Genomic DNA, 19,675 nt, shown 5'->3' with positions numbered 1-19,675 from the left:
AAGAAGGAAAGAAAGAAAGAAAGAAAGAAAGAAAGAAAGAAAGAAAGAAAGAAAGAAAGAAAGAAAGAAAGAAAGATGTTTACCGGTTTGTAAAGCCCAAGCTGGCAAGATTTGGCTGTATTCTGAAACTTGCCATTATGGAGATCTTCAGCATTTAGAGCGCAAATCTTTATAAAATAAGGGAGACAGATCTCAAATAAAAACCTGTGAGTCACTCTTGAGTTTCTTACTCCCTCACAACACAGGAACAATCAGTCGCTAATTCTGATTGTACCTCCAAGAGGTTTCTTTGAGTCCAGCCCCTACCATCCCAGGCCCTTAGCACTTCTCAGGCGGCCTTGCACCTTATAACCGGTCTTCCTCACAGTCCTTCTCTAAAAAATCAGCCCAAGCCATTTTCTAAATCTGATTCTGCTGCCTCCGCCCTTTCCAACCCTGCAGTAGTTCCTTGGTACCCATGGGATTATGCAAAAATGCCTCAGCCCTGCAAAGAAAGTCTTATTTCTCCCACTCTTTCTTCCATCAAAACTCTTCACAAACCCCCAAATTCAGCCAGACATTCCAGGTCCCCAGATATGCTAGGACCTCCTTCCTTTGGTCCATGAGGCAACTGGCCCAGATTATTCCTTGTTTCGTGTGTGACGTGTGTCCTCTCACGCAAGGCTCTGCCCCCAGGAGCCTGCACTACCCCCAGGACAGTCAGCCACTGCCACTGAGCCATGGCATAGCACTCCGCCTGCCCCACACATCCCTGAGGCCCGTAGGGCAGTGACGTGCATTCCCAGAGCCTGGCACAGAGCTGGACAAAGAGAAGCCATTCAGTAAAGGTCCAGGGCAGGAACCTCCTTTTGCCTCTGCCTCTGGGATACAGGTATCCACACATGCAGGTGCTCTGGGATGACTGTGCTCCTCCCCGTGTTCTCTCTACCTTGAAGGGCAGCCAGAGTCCAGAGCCCAACTCAAAGAAATGAAGTGGTAGCGGCAGGCTGACTAGTGAGGACAATTAGGGGGAATCCTAGGATCCCTCAAACCATGCAGCAATCATCAACTGAGCCGATCCGGAATGCCCTGCCCAGTATTCCTGACAAGTCTTTGCAAGGGACCCTTCAGTGACAGCAGCTTCTTGGCAGCATCACGATACAACAGAAAACACAAGAGATACAGAGTCCTTAAATAACCGAGTTCACGTCCCAGATCTGCCACTTCCTGACTCCATGATCACTGACAGGCGACTCGAGCTGTCCGCGCCCTGCTCCCTGCACAAACAGTTGGAATAACGCAGATGCTGCCTAGGCCTCTCACAGGACAGCTGTCGCGACCCCACAGGGTAGCACCGGGGAGCTGTGAGAGGTCCTTGTTGAGTACATCAAGTTGTGGAAGGTTCTTCATCATCATTACCGCTTCACAAGGCCACCTCCCCTTGAACAGTGCTGATAGCTGGACGATCTTCTCTGTGAGATCACCATCCCCAGGGAAGTGTTTGGTCTGCATGAGGGGTAGGGGTCAAGGTATTTCTATCTTAGGATTTTCAGGACAAGGGGTGTGTGTATGTGTATACATACACATATATACCATGTATGGATATATGTATAAGATAACTATCCTAAATTCTAAGTTAAAAAAAAGCAATAAAGACTACCCAAATCTTAGAAAAAGCAATTCACCCACACCAAATGCAATTACATGATGTTGTTATTTATTAAATTAAACTACCTGGGTACAGTCATAGATGGGCTGAGGTAGGGGCAGCTGGTAATCAGCCAGACACAATCTTCTTGAGGGAAAGGAGATTTAGAGTATTCTGTTACCACTCCTTTGCAGCCTCAAGGACAGGTCTAGTAAACAGCAGACACTCCATAATTACTTCTGATTGACAGATGTGTTAGTTGGTCTAATGGCCAGAACCCACATTCTTGGCACTATCTGCAAAGTATGGGGTAGAGAAGCAGTGGTCTTAACTCCTAGACATTTGTCATGGAGTTACAGACGTTTGTGAGAACTGGCCCGATGTGCTTTAGCCCGGCCATGAGGCAGGTCCACTGTGGCACAGGCCCAGGGGATAGACACCTCTCAACTTCATGGCTGGTTTCCACCAGTAACACAAGAATCTCCTCTTGGAATGCTGGTTATACCTCTCAGGGCAATTCATAAGGTCCTAGTACAAGCAGAATTGCTGAGAACTTGTGAAAAATCTTCAAATCCCAGCACCAAATGTATGGTAGACAAAATTTTATGAGATTCCCCAATTTACTAATAAGGAAACAGGCCAAAGAGGTTAAGTAACTTGCCTAAGGTCATACTGCTGTCCAATGGCAGAGCAATGACTTGGAGCCAGGCCGGCTTAATGCCAGTGCTTGCAGACCCCATGCCCTCTCAGGTCCCAATACCAATGATCCTACCGCCTCTGGCGGCCTCCAGAGACAGCTGATCCCATAGACCACCAGGCAGCCTGTAGCTCCAGAACAGGGCTGGGCCACAGTGACCGTCTGGGGTTCCTCTACCCAGCCAGTCCTAGCTAGTGCCTGAATGTCATGGCCAGGCATGCATGTCTGCACCGCCTGCTTCAGCTGCCGCAGGAAGGAAGGGCTAGGATCCTGGGTTGACACAGGACCAGACTAGGAACGGAGTCGGCTTCAAACCCTAGGCACTTCATTTGATCCCTGATAGCACCAGAGTGTCAGGAAGAGGGACACAAGTGAGGGTCCGTGCCTCCTGACAGCTCCACTCTCTGAATAAGCTGGGAAGGCACTTCAGTGACCAAAGAATGTTAAAAAAATGAAAGGTCATCCCAGGTCATTTACTGATGACTCAAGGCTCAGACAAAGCCTGTTCCTGCCATGGAACCTTTTGTTTTTTTTTTTGTTTTTTTTAAATGTCACTTACATGGGACATAAAGCTGATACATGTAGAGGGTTCTGGTTGAAGGAGGAGTGGAAGAGCCCACAGTCCCTGCCCCCAGGCTTTCCCCTCCCTCCAGCAGGGGCAGGCCAGACTCAGCCGGAGAACACCTGGCTCAAATGACTGGCAGCCCCATCTGACATTCTGGATGGGGTGGAGCTCTCTGAGCTCGGGTCATCACACTCACCCTAGTTAATCTGGACTCACCCCCTTTTTTTAGTCTCATCCTAAGAATAAAAGCCCCCCCCCCCCCCCCACCTGGATCCTGCTGTCATCATAGAACACTGTCCTCCTGCAGTGACTGGCCATGAGAGCTCCCTGAGGAGTCCCCAGAGAAACAAATGTGGAGATACTGAATACAAATGCTATCATTAACAGGAGATGTTCCCAGGCCCAGTACAATCTGGGAAAACTAACATTTCTAGGCATGCAGTAGGCCTTTGGTAAAAAAAAAAAAAAAAAACTTGTTGAATTCACTTAATGTGCTTTTGTTGCAGCTGAATTAACTTTTCCAAAAAAAATTAAAAACAAAACCCAAAACAAAATCCCTTCCTTCAACTGATAAGAAATGTTGAATCCTACATGCTGAACTATTTCTTTCCCCCAAATTACATAAATTCAAATGAACTTCTACAGTGACATTTACTTTAAAATAAAAGTTTTAAATAAAGCCATCCCTCATCCCTATTTTGAGAATTCTATTTAAACTAAAAGCAACCCCCCCCCCCGCCCCAAAGCATTTTACTATAGAGAAAACACAAGTATCTTCAGTCTACCACTACTCAAAAGTAGGAGTCATTGGTAATTACTTCTGCATTCCTGTCTACATTGGTCTCTCAGCAAATAAGCGCTCTCTAGATGTGCCAGGTGACTGGAGATTATCTTTGCACTCACTCAACAAACAGCTGGAGGGCTACTATGCTAGATGCTATTCCAGGTGCTGCAGAGAGAGCAGAGTACATCAACGTCCTCTGTCTCCCAGTGCTTGAGTCTAAGGGTGGAAGGCAGATCACAAATGAATAAAGATGGGCACTGAGCCATGGAGTGGTGGGAGCTACTGAATTTAGCAGACATAATGGGAAAGACCCCTTCAGGGGTGATATTTATGCTCAGATTTGAAAGACAACCAGGGGATGGGTATGCAAATCTCAAGGAAGGATTACTGCAAGCAGAAGAATCAGCTGAGGTGGGAGGGAACAAGCCTGGCTTTCACCCAGTCATGCAATGTGGCTGGAACGGAGGAATAAGGAACAGAAGAAATGGAGATGAGGACAGACAGGGTCAGCAGGGTGTTGGCAGCTGAGGGGGAAGCCACTGTGGAGTTTTAGGCAAGGGAGTAACATGACTGGATTTTCGTTTTTTAGAAGAATCATGGGAGTGGGGAGACCAGTCAGAAGCTGCCATGGCAGTACAAGCTGCCAAGTACAAGCTGGCAGGGTCTGGACTCCGGTGACAGCAGGGCACAAAAGCAGAAAACAAATCGATGGACTGCAGGTATGTTTCAGAGATAGTCTTTTCTCACAAGGCAATTGTTTTATGTGGTTCTTAGGTCAGTGAGGAAGCAAAGATGGACTTCAACAGAAATACTAAGCACCCTCTGAGGACCAGATACCAAAAGTGTAGGCCCCATGAGAGGAAGGACCTTGTCCCATATTTACCTCCACACCCCAGGGCTGGCACCCAGAATCATTCAATAAATATCTGTTGAATTAATGAACCAGCAGTTTGTAGACTGAGAGAGAAGGTTTCATAAAAAGATGAAATTGCATGAAGTCAGCATCCTCTTTCTGGTGCAACCATCAGATAAAAGGGCAGATTATCCTTTTGAATAAACAAGTGCAGCTGCTCCAATGTCACCCAGATAGACAGAACTTTGCCAAGAAAATCTTACCAGGAATAGAGGGAGAATCAAGAAGATAAAAGCATGCAAAGCAAATTCAGATATTCCATCAAGTACTCACTGCTAATAAGTCTAGCACCACACTATCTCTGAAAGATAAGGAGGTGAAAGAAGATTCAAGACACACCTGAGGCCCTTCCAGTAGTTGGGAACAGACCACAGGCCTCAGAAAACCCAAGAATCAATACTGGTAAATCATTATGAAGGTGCCTACAGCTGTGGGCAAAGGATTTTATAGTTACCCTGTTAGCACTGGTTTTCTTTCCCACCTCACCTCACTGCTCTTAGAAAGATCCTTTTGCATCCTGGTTCTGGCATACAGTAGCCCATGAGCTTAGAGTGTGAACAGCTGAGCTGTGGTCCGAACTCCACCCTTCACCAGAAGAGCAAGTCACTTTACTTGTCACAGTCTCGCTAACTCACCTATGAAATGTGGGTAATAATTCCTGTCCTGCTCTCTCACAAAGAAATAGCGAGGGCTAAATACAATAGTCAGTGTGCCAGTGTTTTGTAGATTACATGTGCTAGATATATAAATAATAATACTATTATTAACAACATAGGAAATTACCCTTTTCCACTTGGTGCCACTGAGATCCTGACAAGGCAGGAATTTTAAGTATTTTTCCAGGTCACATAATTAGATGATCCATAAATGCAACTGACTATCCAAGTGACCAAGGGAGTTTACAAACACATGGAACTGTGGGAATTCACAGTCAAATGAGTCAAACCCTACTTCGGGCAACAGTTGAGCCATCTCAGATGCTTATCTCCTCAATGCATGTTCATTCGTCAAAGTGTAATTTTCAAAAGCTAAAAACCTAATGGTCATACAAAAATATAGTATGCTTGTGTCAAGGACTGACTTAAGTCATTTATGAGGGAACACCAGGATGGCAAAGCTAGTTCAAAGGTGACACTAGAAACACACACAGAGTCAATGGCAAAAAAGAATGTCGTGATAATCTTGCAAAAGTTAGATCCAAAACTGGCTCATGTCCCACAAAGCAATGAAACTATAACCTTTGTGGTTACTTTTTTCTACTAAACACAAAGCATTTAGATCTCCACTGGGTAGAAATCATGTGTAATTTATCCATCTTCTATAAGTTAGCATCTAACTTTACAGAAGGACGTCTTCTCTAAGAATGTCAGGTGTCCTTTAGGTAGGCTTGCTAAACGATGCTCTTGAGGGATTCAGAAATAGCATACAATAATCTTTCTGCCTTTTGTCCAAGTCTTAGATAATTTTCCTACAATATCTCACCATAGCTTATCATCCGTCCCCATGAACTGGTGGATAAGAAAGAAGTTCTTTCCTATCTAGTCCGTTTTTTGCTTCTGCCCCATTTATATCCTCTTACTTTGTGAAAATCCTTCAAATGATTGAAGTCAATTCTAAATTATTACTTAGTCTTCCGGGTCAAATCATCCTGAAATGGGGGTGGGGGAGTGCATTTTCCCTAACTTCCAGCTTTCAGCGCTTCTCTGAATTCTCTCCAACTATCACACTTGTGGGTCTCTTAAAGACAAAAAAGGGAACGTCTGATTCATAGGTGCTGATTCAGAGTCCCTCCCCCTCCCCCAGATCTGGCTATTCTGAAGCACTTACCATAATTAACTCTAATCCCCCAACCTCATAAACCCACCCCTATCATCCCTTTCCTCCCCATATGATAGTGCTTGGAAGTCACAAACTAAACCCACTACAGAGACACATACAAATCCAACCCACACTAACTGGCACAATAATATGAAGTCAAAGAAGAAATGGAGGGAATCAGAGAGAATGTCTTGTTCATACCTATATCTTCCACATAGGGTAGGGAATTGGAATGAATAAACTAATTAATTAAATGTTTTAAAGGCCTGGAAGAATGAATGGATTCCAAAGGCTTTGGCATGTTAGTGTCTTCCAAGAAGTTAAGTTCCCAGTCCAGTGGGAGCCTCTGGAAGATGGAGACTGCCTCAGTTTGCTTGGGTTATGGTGTGACAAAATACCACATGCTGGGGAGCTTGTACTTCTCACAGTGCTGGAGGGTGGAAGACCAAGATCAGGGTACCAGCACAGTCTGGTAAGTGCCCTCTTCCAGGTTGCAAACTTCTCATTGTATGTGCACAAGGAGGAAGGGCCAGGGAGCTCCATGGTGTCTCTTTCCTAAGGGTACTAACCCGGTTCGTGAAGGCCCCATCTCCTCATGCCATCACATTGGGGGTTAGGATCCCAACATGTGAATCATGGCAGGACACAAACGTGTGAATGAACGAATGAATGAATGAACAATGTGGGAATTTCTGGCATCTGCTGACAAGGCAGGGATGAAGATATTTTATTTTGAAGGTAGGGATATAAAGGAGGGGTCTAAATTAATACATCTAAAACCAGATCACAGAGATGTGAGGTCTATGCTGCCTTCAAATAGGCAGTGATAGTTCAGTGAACCTGATCAAAGACAAGCTATGCACTGACAACCATGCTTGACAACAGAAAGGGAATGGTTTAAGTATATCCCTTTGGGAAAGGTAAAGAGAAAGGAAAATAAAGCCGTGCCTTCAGCCCTACTTAGGAGTATGGCCAGAGGCTGACACCAGGGAGCAAAGCAGAGTTTGGAGTATACTTCTATCAGAATCATGTCTACCTAATGAAACCAACCAAGGAAAGGAGATATTTATGTTTATGGCTCACATAACTTGGTTCTGCTCTAATTTTGCATGTCCAGCAACCTGAATAGGTCTGTCCTGAGTCAGAGAAGGGACAATTCTCCAAGATCAGTACCAAGTTCAGGCAGAGCCAGGCCTAGCCCCTAACTCCCCTGAATCTAAGCCCAGCTCCCTCTCTCATTCCCCACTGACAACCATACTACTCCCAGCCCAGCTCCCAGGACCCCTGCCCTAACCCTTTCCTCTCCCAGAATCTAAATCACGTACCCTGGCCAATGGACACTGAACAGATACCATACACCCAATTGTGGCAGTAAAATTTCCCATTTCCCAACCTTTACTATTTAAAGGATAAGCCTACATGCCAATTAATATGTGCAAAATGCCATGACCCTGCCTTTTAGGCAAGAAACAACTGACAGAAGAAACTAAATTGTGAGTCTAAACATCTACATTACACTTTCCTTCCGGCTTAACTTACTCGAAGCTTGAAATTCTCAATGAGAAGCCAGATAACTACGTCAGCCCTACCAGAAATGCCAAGAGAGTTACACTTAGGCAAACAATTATATTTGTAAGTGATTTTAAAAAATGAACACAATAACAAAGATGGGAGATATGGAATACAAACTGAAGGCTTGGACTGTAGATTACATAACAGCTTCTGGAACTCCACACTGGTGAATTTTTAAGCAGTATTCCCAAGCTTGGGACCTGCTGGGGCCCATGCTTTCCAGCCAAATGCGCAAGTCACTTGTCTTTCTGTGCCTTAGGCTCCTCACCCATAAAAAGAGAGCAACAGTACTACCGAGCTTCCTCGGTGATTGCAAAGATTAGAGACAATGTACGTTAAGTGGTTAGAAAAGTGCCTGGCACGGTGAGCAATGCTCATTAATACCAGCTACTGTTATCATTACTACCAAGTACATTAATTAGGAAATAGCGTTCAGAACTTCTTGCCAAACTATACTTTTGAACTCAAAGTTCACATTTTGTCACATTTTCACAAACTGTAAAAAGGGATTAAATTATTCCCCAAAGAAAGTAGACTTCAAAAGAGAAAGCACTGGAAAAAAACAGCTTTCAGTCTTAAGGAAGTTTTCTGAGCTTTGCTGATATCCTGGTACATGCCAGAAGATGTTTTTTCAGTTAAAGCATTCACTCAATCACTGTGCTTGTGAAAGCTTCACTGCATATATAGTTATCACTCACATTCCTAGGCAAATAACCAACCTCAATGACAGGGAGAAGCGGCAAGAACAGGGTACCCTTGACTCTATTATCCCAATTCTTTACAATTCCCATGCCTCTGCCACCCATCATCTGTGAGACCTACCACAGAAAGTAAACTGTTCCAAAATGCTTGGTATAAATAAGCCATCAGGAACAGAGGCATAACAGAGTTTAAAAGAGATGAGACTTACTCTATTCTGTACCAAGTTTTAAAAAAATCTAAGCTCAGACAACTCATGGAGAAAAGCCTGTTTTTTTTTTCCCCCAACAAATGGCACTGAAATAATTAGAAATCCATATGTAAAAATGTGAACTTAGGCCCTTACCTCACACCACACACAACAATTAATTTAAAATGGGTCACAGACTAAATATGAGAATTAAAACTATATAAACCTTCTAGAAGCAAACACAGGAGAAAATCTCCCTGATTTGGGGGTAGGCAAAGAATGATCCATAAAAGAAAATATTAGTAAACTGGATTTCATCAAAATTAAAAATATATACACACCACTAAGAAAATGAAAGGGCAAGATACACACAGGGAGGAAACACTGCAGACAACAGATTTGATAAATGACTTGTATTTAGAACATGTAACAAAATCAAAAAATCAACAATGAGACAATATAATGTAGATGGAAAACAACCTAAGTATCTAACAACTGGTTGACGATCTGGTTAAATAATCTAGATACCTCTAGTCAGAGAAATACCATATAGTTGTTAAAAGGTTAAACTCTTATAAAAAAAAATAGATGGATTCATGGAAAGATAGAAACAAATACATGGATAGAAAAGTGACAAAGCAAATTAAGTAAAATGTTGGTAGGTATGTAGGTGTGTACCAGATAACTCAATTTTTTGAGTCTGAAAAATCTTCATAACCAAATGTTGAAAAAACTTAAGCTCTAGGGGAAGCCCAGGTGGCTCAGCGGTTTAACGCTGCCTTCAGCCCAGGGTGTGATCCTGGAGACCCAGGATCAAGTCCCACATCGGGCTCCCTGCATGGAGCCTGCTTCTACTTCTGCCTGTGTCTCGGCCTTTCTCTCTCTCTGTGTCTCTCATGAATAAGTAAATAAAATATTTTTTTAAAAAACCAACACTTAAGCTCTAAAATGACACAAATATGTCATTAAACAAGGTGTACTGGTAAGTAAACAGTACAAAGCTGTATGTATAGTACAAATCTACAACATATACATTTTTAAAAAATGTGTGGCCATAGAAAAAGGACACAAAGTAGTATAACCTATGGTGACTATCTCTGGATGATGCTCCTATTCTTGCTATTTACCCATATTCTTTAAATTTTCCACAATGATCAAGTATTTTTATGATTAAAAAAAAAAAAGAGGTGCCTTAAGAACAGTTAAGAAACAATTTCAGGGGCACCAGAATGGCTCAGTTGATTGAGCATCTGACTCTTGATTTCAGCTCAGGTCATGATTTTGGGGTCATGGGCTTGAACCTCAAGTTGGGCTCTGTGCTCAGCACTGAGTCTGCTTGAGATCCTCCTCCTCTGCCTCTGCTCATGTGTGCCTTCGTTCTCTCTCAAATAAATAAAATCTTTAAAAAAAGAAAACAATTTAGATAAGAATGATTAAAATTTGATGACACACCCAGTGATAGAAAACACTGTCCTCCAAAAAAGGCTTAAAAAGTTTTTTTTTTTTAATTTTATTTATTTATTCATGAGAGACACAGAGAGAGAGGCAGACACACAGGCAAAGGGAGAAGTAGGCTCCATGCAGGGAGCCCGATGTGGGACTCGATCCCAGGACCCCAGGATCACGCCCTGGGCTGAAGGTGGCACTAAACTACTGAGCCACCCAGGCTGCCCTAAAAAGTCTTAACTCAATACACATTCAATGAATAATTCTTTCAGCCAGCTACTGTGCTAACTGCTAAACTTTGTGGCAGATGCTGGCACTTATAACTATAGGGCTGCACAACCTGAAATGTGTGTATCAGAGAGAGAGAGTTGATAAAGCCCTGAATTCTGCACTGGTCACACCATATTTGGAGTCAACTTTTCTAAGAAGCACTAACAAACTGGAGATGGCTATGTTATACAAGACTTTGAGGAAATGACTGCCATAGTCTAGTAATGCGGGTACTGTTTGGATGATGTAGAACTTGAATCAGTTGGCAGAAATTTCAGAGAAGCAAATACCAGCAAAGTGTAACAAGAAGAAAGAAAAAGGGATCCCTGGGTGGCGCAGCGGTTTGGCGCCTGCCTTTGGCCCAGGGCGCGATCCTGGAGACCCGGGATCGAATCCCACGTCAGGCTCCCGGTGCATGGAGCCTGCTTCTCCCTCGGCCTGTGTCTCTGCCTCTCTCTCTCTCTCTCTGTGACTATCATAAATAAATAAAAAATAAAAAATAAAAAAAATAAAAAATAAAAAAAAAGAAGAAAGAAAAAGATAGCTAGGGCTGATTGAGGAGTCTAAAATGCTGCCTCATGACCCAGGGGACATGAAAGCAGAAGCTGGGTGAATGCCTGTCATAGATAACAGCTATGATCACATCCATTCATTCATTCAGCAAATATTTACTAAGTGCTTATGCTACAACGTGGAAGTTCTACAATCTGTGCTGTCCAACACGGTAGCCACCAGCCTCATGTGGCATCCATCACTTGAAATGTGACATTGCAATCAGGAAGAGTATCATATGCAAAGAATATGTGAGGGTAGATTCCTTATAAGGAGACAAGAGGAAATTAATCTGAAGAGGCAGAGAGAGGCCAGTTCTTGCAAGACTTTAAATACGGAGTCATGGCTTCATCCAGAAAGACATAGAAATAGCCTAATGAAACGTAGGAAGAGAACATTAACTCAGATTTGATTATTATTAATTTAACAAAGTACGAAGAGACTTTTTAAGAGGTAACAAACAAAAGTGGAATGTAATTAGAGTGTTTTAACAATGACAAAGACCTGACTTAATTCAGTATCGTGGCTCTGCAGAAGGGAACAGACAAAAGAGATTTTAAGGAGGAAAAAAATGACAACATGGCCACCTCGATGTGATAGGAGGGAACTAAATGACTCCAGTAAGCCTCCAGGTCTCCACTGTGGATCACCAGTGTCCTTCTCACAGAGAATGGGACGGAAAGCAGTGAGTTCAGTTAAAAAAAAAAAAAAAACAGATCTATCGAGAAACAGATTTTTATTCCATGATATTCATCCACTCAGAGTATACAATTCAATGATTTTTTTAGTATATTCACAATCTGGTGTGACTATCACTGCAATCCAAATTTAGAATATTTTGGGGGCACCTGGCTGGCTCAATCAGTGGAACATGGGAATCTTGATCTCAGGGTTTTGAGTTCCAGTCCCACATTGGGGGTAGATTACCCCCAAAAAATGGGGGCGCCTGGGTGGCTCAGTTGGTTAAGCATCTAACTCTTGATTTCAGCTCAGGTCATGATCTCAGGGTCAAGAGATTGAGCACCACATTGGGCTCTGTCTTGCGCGTGGAGCCTGCTTAAGATTCTCTCTCTTGTCCTTTCCCCCATTCACCTGTTCTCTCTCTAAAAAAAACGGCCCATAACTTAAGTTTCCACCACCCTCCAAAGAAACTTTGTACCTATTAGCAGCCACTCCCCATTCCCACCCCCACCCACCCCAAGCAACTACAAATCTACCTTGTGCCTCTATGAATTTGCCCTTTCTGGACATTTCCTACAAAGACCACAATATGTAGTCTTCTGTGACTGGTCTCATTTAGTTAGCATCATGTGTTTAAAGTTCATCCCCATTGTGTCAGTACTGGTACTTCACTCCTCTTTGCTGTGAACAATATTCCTACGTGTGGCTATATCACACCTTGTCTATGCAGTCATAGTGCTGTCACCACGGTTTGGCTGTAATGAATAATGCTGTGATGAACATTCGCATATAAGTTTTATATAAATCTGTGTTTTATTTTCTCTTGGGTATGTGCCTAGGAGTGGAAATGCTGAGACATAAGATAACTCTATGTGTTTAATATTTGAAGACTTGCCAAACTGTTTTCCAAAGTCACTGTACCCTTTTACATTCTCCCCAGCAATGGATGAGAGTTCCAGTAGATTTATCCATGTAGCCACTTACTCAGTGTGTGACAGTCACGTATGTCTTCACCAACCTTTATTACTAGTATTTTTATTCTAGCTGTCCTAGTGGGTGGTAAAGTGGTGTCCCATTGTGGCTCTGGTTTGCATTTCCTCATGTCTAAGGATGCTAAGCACCTTTTTGTGTGCTTATTGGCCATTTATATATCTTCTCTGGGGAAGCATCCATTGAAATCACTTGCCCATTTTTAAATTAGATTGTTTCTTTTTATTAAGTCATAAGAGTTCTTTATATATATTCTAGATATTAAGTCCCTCTTAAGAGTTTTTTATATATATTCTAGATATTAAGTCCCTTATCAGAGATATGATTTGCAAATATTTTCTCCCGTGCTGCAGGCTGTCTTCTCTACTTCTTGACAGTATAGGTTACATGTAACACACAAGCTTTTAATTTTGATGAAAACCAATTTACCTATTTTTTTTAGTCATTTGTGTTTTGATTTCTAAGAAACCATTGCCTAACCCCAAGTCATGAAGATTCTCTCATACTTTCTCCTACAAGAGTTTTAAAGTTCTACTTCCTGCTTAAGACTCTCTCTCCCCTCTCCCCTTCTCCCCATTTGTGTGCTCTCTCTAAAAAAAAAAAAAAAAAAAATTTTTTTTTTTTACGTTTTTGTCATCCCCCAAAGAAACTTACACTGAAATGCATAATTTATTTTGAGTTAACTTCTGTTCATGGAGTGAGGTAGAAGTTCAACTTCATTCTTTTTTTGTGTGGATATTCATTTGTCCCAGCATTTATCAAAAAGGCTATCCCCCTCCCCCATTCAATTGTCTTGTCATTTCTTTCAAGAACCAATTGGTCATAAATTTAGCAGTAATAAGGTCAGTTTTAGACATGCTGAACCTAAGATGCCTGCATTCTCTCTCCTTCGGACTGAGCTACCCATCTAGAAACCTGTGTCTTCTACCTACAGCCCATGGATCAGCACAGTGCACCCGATAAATACTCCGTGAATGACTACCCATCTGTATGATTCCCAGTTATGCTGTTGCCTCATCACCCAGACTTGGACACTCTGAGGCACATTACTCTTGCTCTTGTGAAGGGACTAGCTGGTTCACTTTCCAGTACTGCTCTTCTATTTGGGACTCTTTCTTAATCTGATTCAGTATGTTGCTTGCAGTTCTATTTTGAGTAGTGAAATAAATTGAGGAGAGCATTTTTCCTCTTCCCAGGAAAGGAAATGTTTATAAACAGTACCCTAATGTTGCTCAGCGAGAAACCTCAGCTGGTACAAGAAAGCAGAGAGCATCTGATCGGTCTATAGGCACAGAGGTTCTAAGGTGTGGTGTGTTTCTATTTTGTATAAAGGGTTTTGTTTGTGTGCCAAGGCCAATATTGTTCTGTGATCAAGCCTGTTACAAAATTTAAATTTTTACATTGCTAATAGGGCTTCAGCATGTCAGAGCTCAGTGAAAGGAAGGTCCCTCAAAAGGGGATACTCATTAGAGATAAACCATGAAAAACTGAAAGAACTGAGGATATTTGATTAAGATAATGCAAGACTTTCTGAAGACCACTGGTCTTCAAATTACTGAAAAACCAACAGGAAGAAATGAACCAGCTCAAAGAAGTGCAAAAGGGATGAACAAGAACAGAAGATAACATCCCCTAGCCTAGCCCACTGCAAATGCAAAAAAATAAAAATAGATAAAACCAAAAATTCACACCTCCTTTCTGGCACTTTCATCTCATGCTCAGCTCCCCTTCTTGATTCCCTCTCTAAGGGCCTGCTCTTGCTGGTGTCTGTAGTCTTGTCCCTGGCCCACTGCCTTGCATGTGGTAGGTACTCAGTATATATATATTACATGTAAAAATTTAAGTAGATATGATATACAAAAACAAATAAGTAGTAGTCATGTAGTTATAATACAAAAAAGTCTATAGTTTAAAAGAATCACATTTACTACAGTTAATTTAAAATTTACAAGTATTTTTAAAGAATTCACATTTACTGAAATAATGTTTGTTAAATATTTAACCACCTTTATTGTATAAAACTACATCCACGAGTGTTTACACTGCCTAACCCAATCACAATGTCCCCATCTCTCAAGAATAAAAAGCATAGTAAGATCCAAAGACTGACCTTCATGGGCTCTTCTAGCTCTCAGATCTAAAAACCTGTGGTCATCATTCTAATTTCTCTCTTGTCCCAATCTCAAAGCTACCCAGGATGGGATTAAACAAAGACGCTTACAACTATGCAAATATACCTGAGGACAAGAGGCAGACATACCTGCCCACCACAGTCAGGCTAGAAACACCCATGGCTGGAGTCTAAGTCAGCCTCTCGGCTGAGCTAGCCATGATGAACAAGGAAAGGTCAAACCCAATTTATTTCCTTAAACACACTACTCTCAGTTCTTTCAAAATCCAAGTCAGATGATTTTTTTTTCAAGTCAAATGATTTTTAATTTTATTCCTATTGTCTATGTTTTCCCTTGCTTTTTGGTTAAGTTTTATCATCTTAAAGATCTGATCATTCCTGAGTGCCACTCACTGCAGATGAGGACTGCACAGGTAGTCGGAGACTCCTCTAGAGACGATTTACTTTCCCTTCCATCAGGCAGGTAGGTCAGGGGTACAAACAAACCCACATCACCTGAAGATAATCAGATACTGGGGTGCCTCAAAGCAGTCCTCCAGTTTCTGAGAGTGCCAGTCTCCGGTGTCCCTAGGCAGAGCCTGTAGGAAAAACCTGGCACATTTACAAGAGCTCTTCCTCCTTAGCAGGCTCTAAAACCAGTATCTCCTAAAGCTCTATTCATCTCTCAGATAGCAATTTCAACGGTTTCAGCAGTGCTGCAAGGGGAGAAATGGTGCCAAACGTCAGGCAGAGCCTTCTGCCCTCTCCCAAACCTCAGGTCTGCAAATCCTTCTAGCTTGGTAGCTCTCCCAGGCCTTCAAACTGACTTGCTTTCTTAACTTTCCACCTTTTCCTGTTCTTAGTAGGGCTGGTCCAAACAACCCAAAAAACCACTGCCAGAAGAACGCCCAAATCCAGCAAACTTAACATAATCTTTGTTTAAAGCTGCACCAGTTCTGAAATTTGAGTCTTTCCCAGGAACTACCCAAATCAAGAATGGGCTGTAGGAAAACAGAGATTTGGAATTACTGCTGACTAACAGAAAACCATACATCTTGACTGAAATAAAGCATTAATTAAAAGTAATACCATGCATTCTAATTGAAAATCTAACATGCTTTATGGCTGGCACTGAGGGTGTGAAATTCCCATCAAAAAACTGAGACAGCTGTAAACTGGCAGGCTGAGCTTGGCACGCAGCAGGTACACAGTAGCAGCACTTGGCTGTGTCCCTGACCCCTTCTCCTGTCAGCCTCCCCTCCCCACGAGGGGGGCTGATGCCAAATACAAGCTGACACAGTCCAATGATCTTAACCACAAAGTCTCAGGTTCACCCCTGAGCTGTGCTTTTTGCTGGACTGAGAAGGTGGAGCTAGGGTCGAGGGTTGGGGTTGTCACTGGACAACACGTGAGTCAAGATAGCAACAGCTCTTGCCCACTTCTGCCTGTAAGTAAAGGAGAGGATGTGGACAGAGGAGAGTGCGAAAAACAGACGAGGCCTGTGCTTAATGCCCTGTTAGCCCCACTATTTCGTGAGCCCCAGGCAAGTGACTTCTGGAGTCTGTGTCTGTTTTCTCATCTAAGAAAGGAGAGACTCACCTATTACTCAAAAACATTTACTGAGCACTTTCTACATTCCAGGTCCATTGCTAGGTGTTGGAACTGCATTGCCAGAAAAACCAGCCTTGCTTTGGACCTTGTGACTAGGTCAGTAGTTCTCAATTCTGGATGCACATTTAATAATAATCTAGAGATTTTAACAATAAACCAACAACAGAACACTTTGCCCCAGATTAATGGAATCTTCTGAGGTAGAGCCCTGGCACTGGGGCGAAGCCAGGAGAGGGCCTTTTCAAGTGTTTCTGACACCCCAGTGAGGATTAAAAACCACCAGACTTAGAAGATTTCTAACTTTCTATGGTTTTACAAATGAGTAATTTTAACAGGTCAAAAATCCAAAATAAACTGTGGTTTCATAAGTAATTTTGGGGGAGGATGACTAAGGGTAAGGACTGCCTTGATGGGCTAACAATTCTCTTCTGAAAAGTCATACTGACTGTGAGTGATCCTTAGCCTTACTCTTATCTCTTGGATTCATATTCAAAAGCCACATGCATCATGCCATAAAGGAGAATTCTCCCAAAGGGACATAGAGATGCCTGAATCATATCATTCGAGATTTGTTCCTTTGGGCTAATGGACTATTTCCCAAACTCTAGTCATTCATGATTTTTGCAATGTCTATTTAACATGAGTGTTATTACTTAAGACTCTTTCTTTAAAATCAACTTACTAGAACAACAAGAGAGGACTAGCCCTACTAAATATTAAAACCTATTATAAAGCCTCTTTAATTAAAAGTGAAGTATTGGCACATGAATAAATGTAGACCAATGGAATGTAACAGGGAATCCAGAAATAGGTCAAATTAGTTAAATATGACAAAAGACAGCATCTCAAAGCAGAGGGAAAAAATGGAACTTTTAATAATTGGTACTGGGATAACTGAAAAAAAAACAGACAAAAAAGGATAAAACTCGGTCCATCTCTTCAACGTATATGTCATTGCAAATGGATCAGAGATTTAAACGTTTGGGCACAATAAAAAGAAACCATAAAGTACTAGAAAAACATAGGCGAAGTCAACCTGGAAGTATAGAAACTTTCAGCCAGAAATGGCTGAATATCAAGAAGCAATGCACTAGGAAATTAAAACAATGAAATCTATTTCCTTTCTATTTAATAATATTCACAAAACCACATGCATGAAGCACCTCTTCTGCGTCATTTCCACTCCTACTGCCTCACCTGTTCCAATTCTAGCCACCACAGAAGTGACCAGTCTTGCCCAGACTCTGACCTGCTTCCTTGTCCCTGCCCAGGGGATGGCAGGGAGCCCTCTGAGGGCCACAGGGAAACACCTCCAAGTAGAGCAATTAATGCCCTGGGGGCAATCCTTTGTCAAATGAAGACAATAGCTGATGGGTATAATGCTTCTCCCCTTCTCCCCACAAATAAGAGTCCTGTGAAAAGGAGTCATCACCAGTCGGTGGCTTAGAGCAATGGCCTAATCAGGACTGAATGCCTGTGCTGGCTCTTCCTTCTTCCATTGCACTGCTCTCCCCTCATTCCTGCTCCCAGAGGGAACACTCTCTCGAATGCTCCTCTCACATGGGCCTTTGTTTCAGATACAGCCCTCTAGGGAACCCAGTTAAAATACCATGGATGTGATGCACTATTTTCTTCCAATGCATATAAAAATACTTAAGTATTAATATTTAAAAAGCACTCATCAGAGGAAGCAGCATAACTTCCCGCTCCTTAAGTGTGGGCTGTGAATAATAATTTTCTTAAAAAGGGGACTAAGAGACTAACTTTACAAGGATGATATCTGATAAACACTACATCAACCAGGTGCCTGAAGTCAATATCAACAGCCATAAACCCCCTTGCTAGTATGTACTCTCTATATGATGTGAGGAAATGGCACCTTATTTCTGTGATCTTCCTCCCCTAACTTTTAACACCACACTAACCCTGAGAAAAATATGAGACAACTTCTAACAGAAGGGCATCCTACAATATACCTAACAAGTCAAGGTCATGAAAAATAAGGAAAGTCTGGAAAACTATCAAAGCCAAGAAGATTTAAGGAGATACAACAATGAAATGTAACATGGTGTCCTGGAACAGAAAAAGGACACAAGGTAAAAACGAGGAAACTTGAATGAGGTATCGATTAGCTACTAAGAATGTTATCAATATTAGCTCATTAAGTGTAACCAAATGTCCGTTAAATGTAAGATGTTAGTAACAGGGGAAATGACAAAATTTATACGTGTGCAGGGTATATGGGAACTCTCTGTACTATCTGCTCAATTTTTCTGTAAACCTAAAATTGTTCTAAAATATAAATTATATTAATAGAAAGAGAAAAAAAAAAGATTTTAAGAAAGCATTCCTTTACCTTTGGCAATGGGATTTGCATTTTGGAAGAACATTCACAAGTGATTCCCAGGCACAGTAAAGTTTGAGAAACATCCAGGACACCAAAAGTTACAGTACATAACGTCCTTACAAGGAAATAACAGGAAAAACAATCCATCCACACTCAACAAACAAATCATGTCCCACAGCAGCAGTATGGAAACAACAGACTAAAGCACTGTCATCCCAGTAACGCATTAACTCATTATTCACATAATGAAACAGCTCTCATTTGAATGCCAGCTTCCACAGTTTGGGGTGGCTGCCTGGAATGTTGTACTTGGAAGGACCTGGGCCAAGATGGAATGAATGTCATGATTTACTATCCATTTTAGGTATAGGTAGCAGCATCAATATTTACGAAGCATCTACCAAGTGCCAGGCTCTAGGGATCCAAGAGAGCTCAAAACAGGCATACTCCTTCACGAAGTATAGGAGGAAAAATAGAAGTAATTACAAATATAGTTACGGAGGAGGAAATATGGGATGCCATATAGGCAAGAACAGGGAAGGGCCCCCTCAGGGAAAGAGTCAAGGGTAGACTCCTGGAAGAAGGGACATTTAAACTAAAGATCTGAAGGCTTGCAAATTAGCAAGGGGAAGGAAACAAGGAAGTAGACTTTGGTAAAGTGGTGAATTAGTCCATCAGACCTTTTCTTACTTAGGATCCTCTGAGAGCTAGAAATAAGCTCCACAAAGAGAGCCCAGAGGAGGGCAGAAGCCAGAGAATGTTCATGGGTGCAGAAAGCTTCTAGGGAAAGGGCCCAGGTCAAA

At 42.1% G+C, this 19,675-nt stretch overlaps 1 protein-coding gene across 1 annotated transcript in view; it reads right to left on the bottom strand.

Annotated features, from left to right (window-relative positions):
* The window catches only part of EVL (Enah/Vasp-like), a 141,475-nt gene that overhangs the window by 109,608 nt on the left and 12,192 nt on the right, over positions 1-19,675 (bottom strand). The window lies entirely within an intron of this gene.

The sequence above is a fragment of the Canis lupus genome, chromosome 8 (genome assembly GCF_003254725.2).
Source record: "Canis lupus dingo isolate Sandy chromosome 8, ASM325472v2, whole genome shotgun sequence".
NCBI classification, from domain to species: Eukaryota; Metazoa; Chordata; class Mammalia; order Carnivora; family Canidae; genus Canis; species Canis lupus.
Note: the sequence above shows the minus strand (reverse complement) of the source record. Positions and strands in the feature narration are given on the sequence as shown.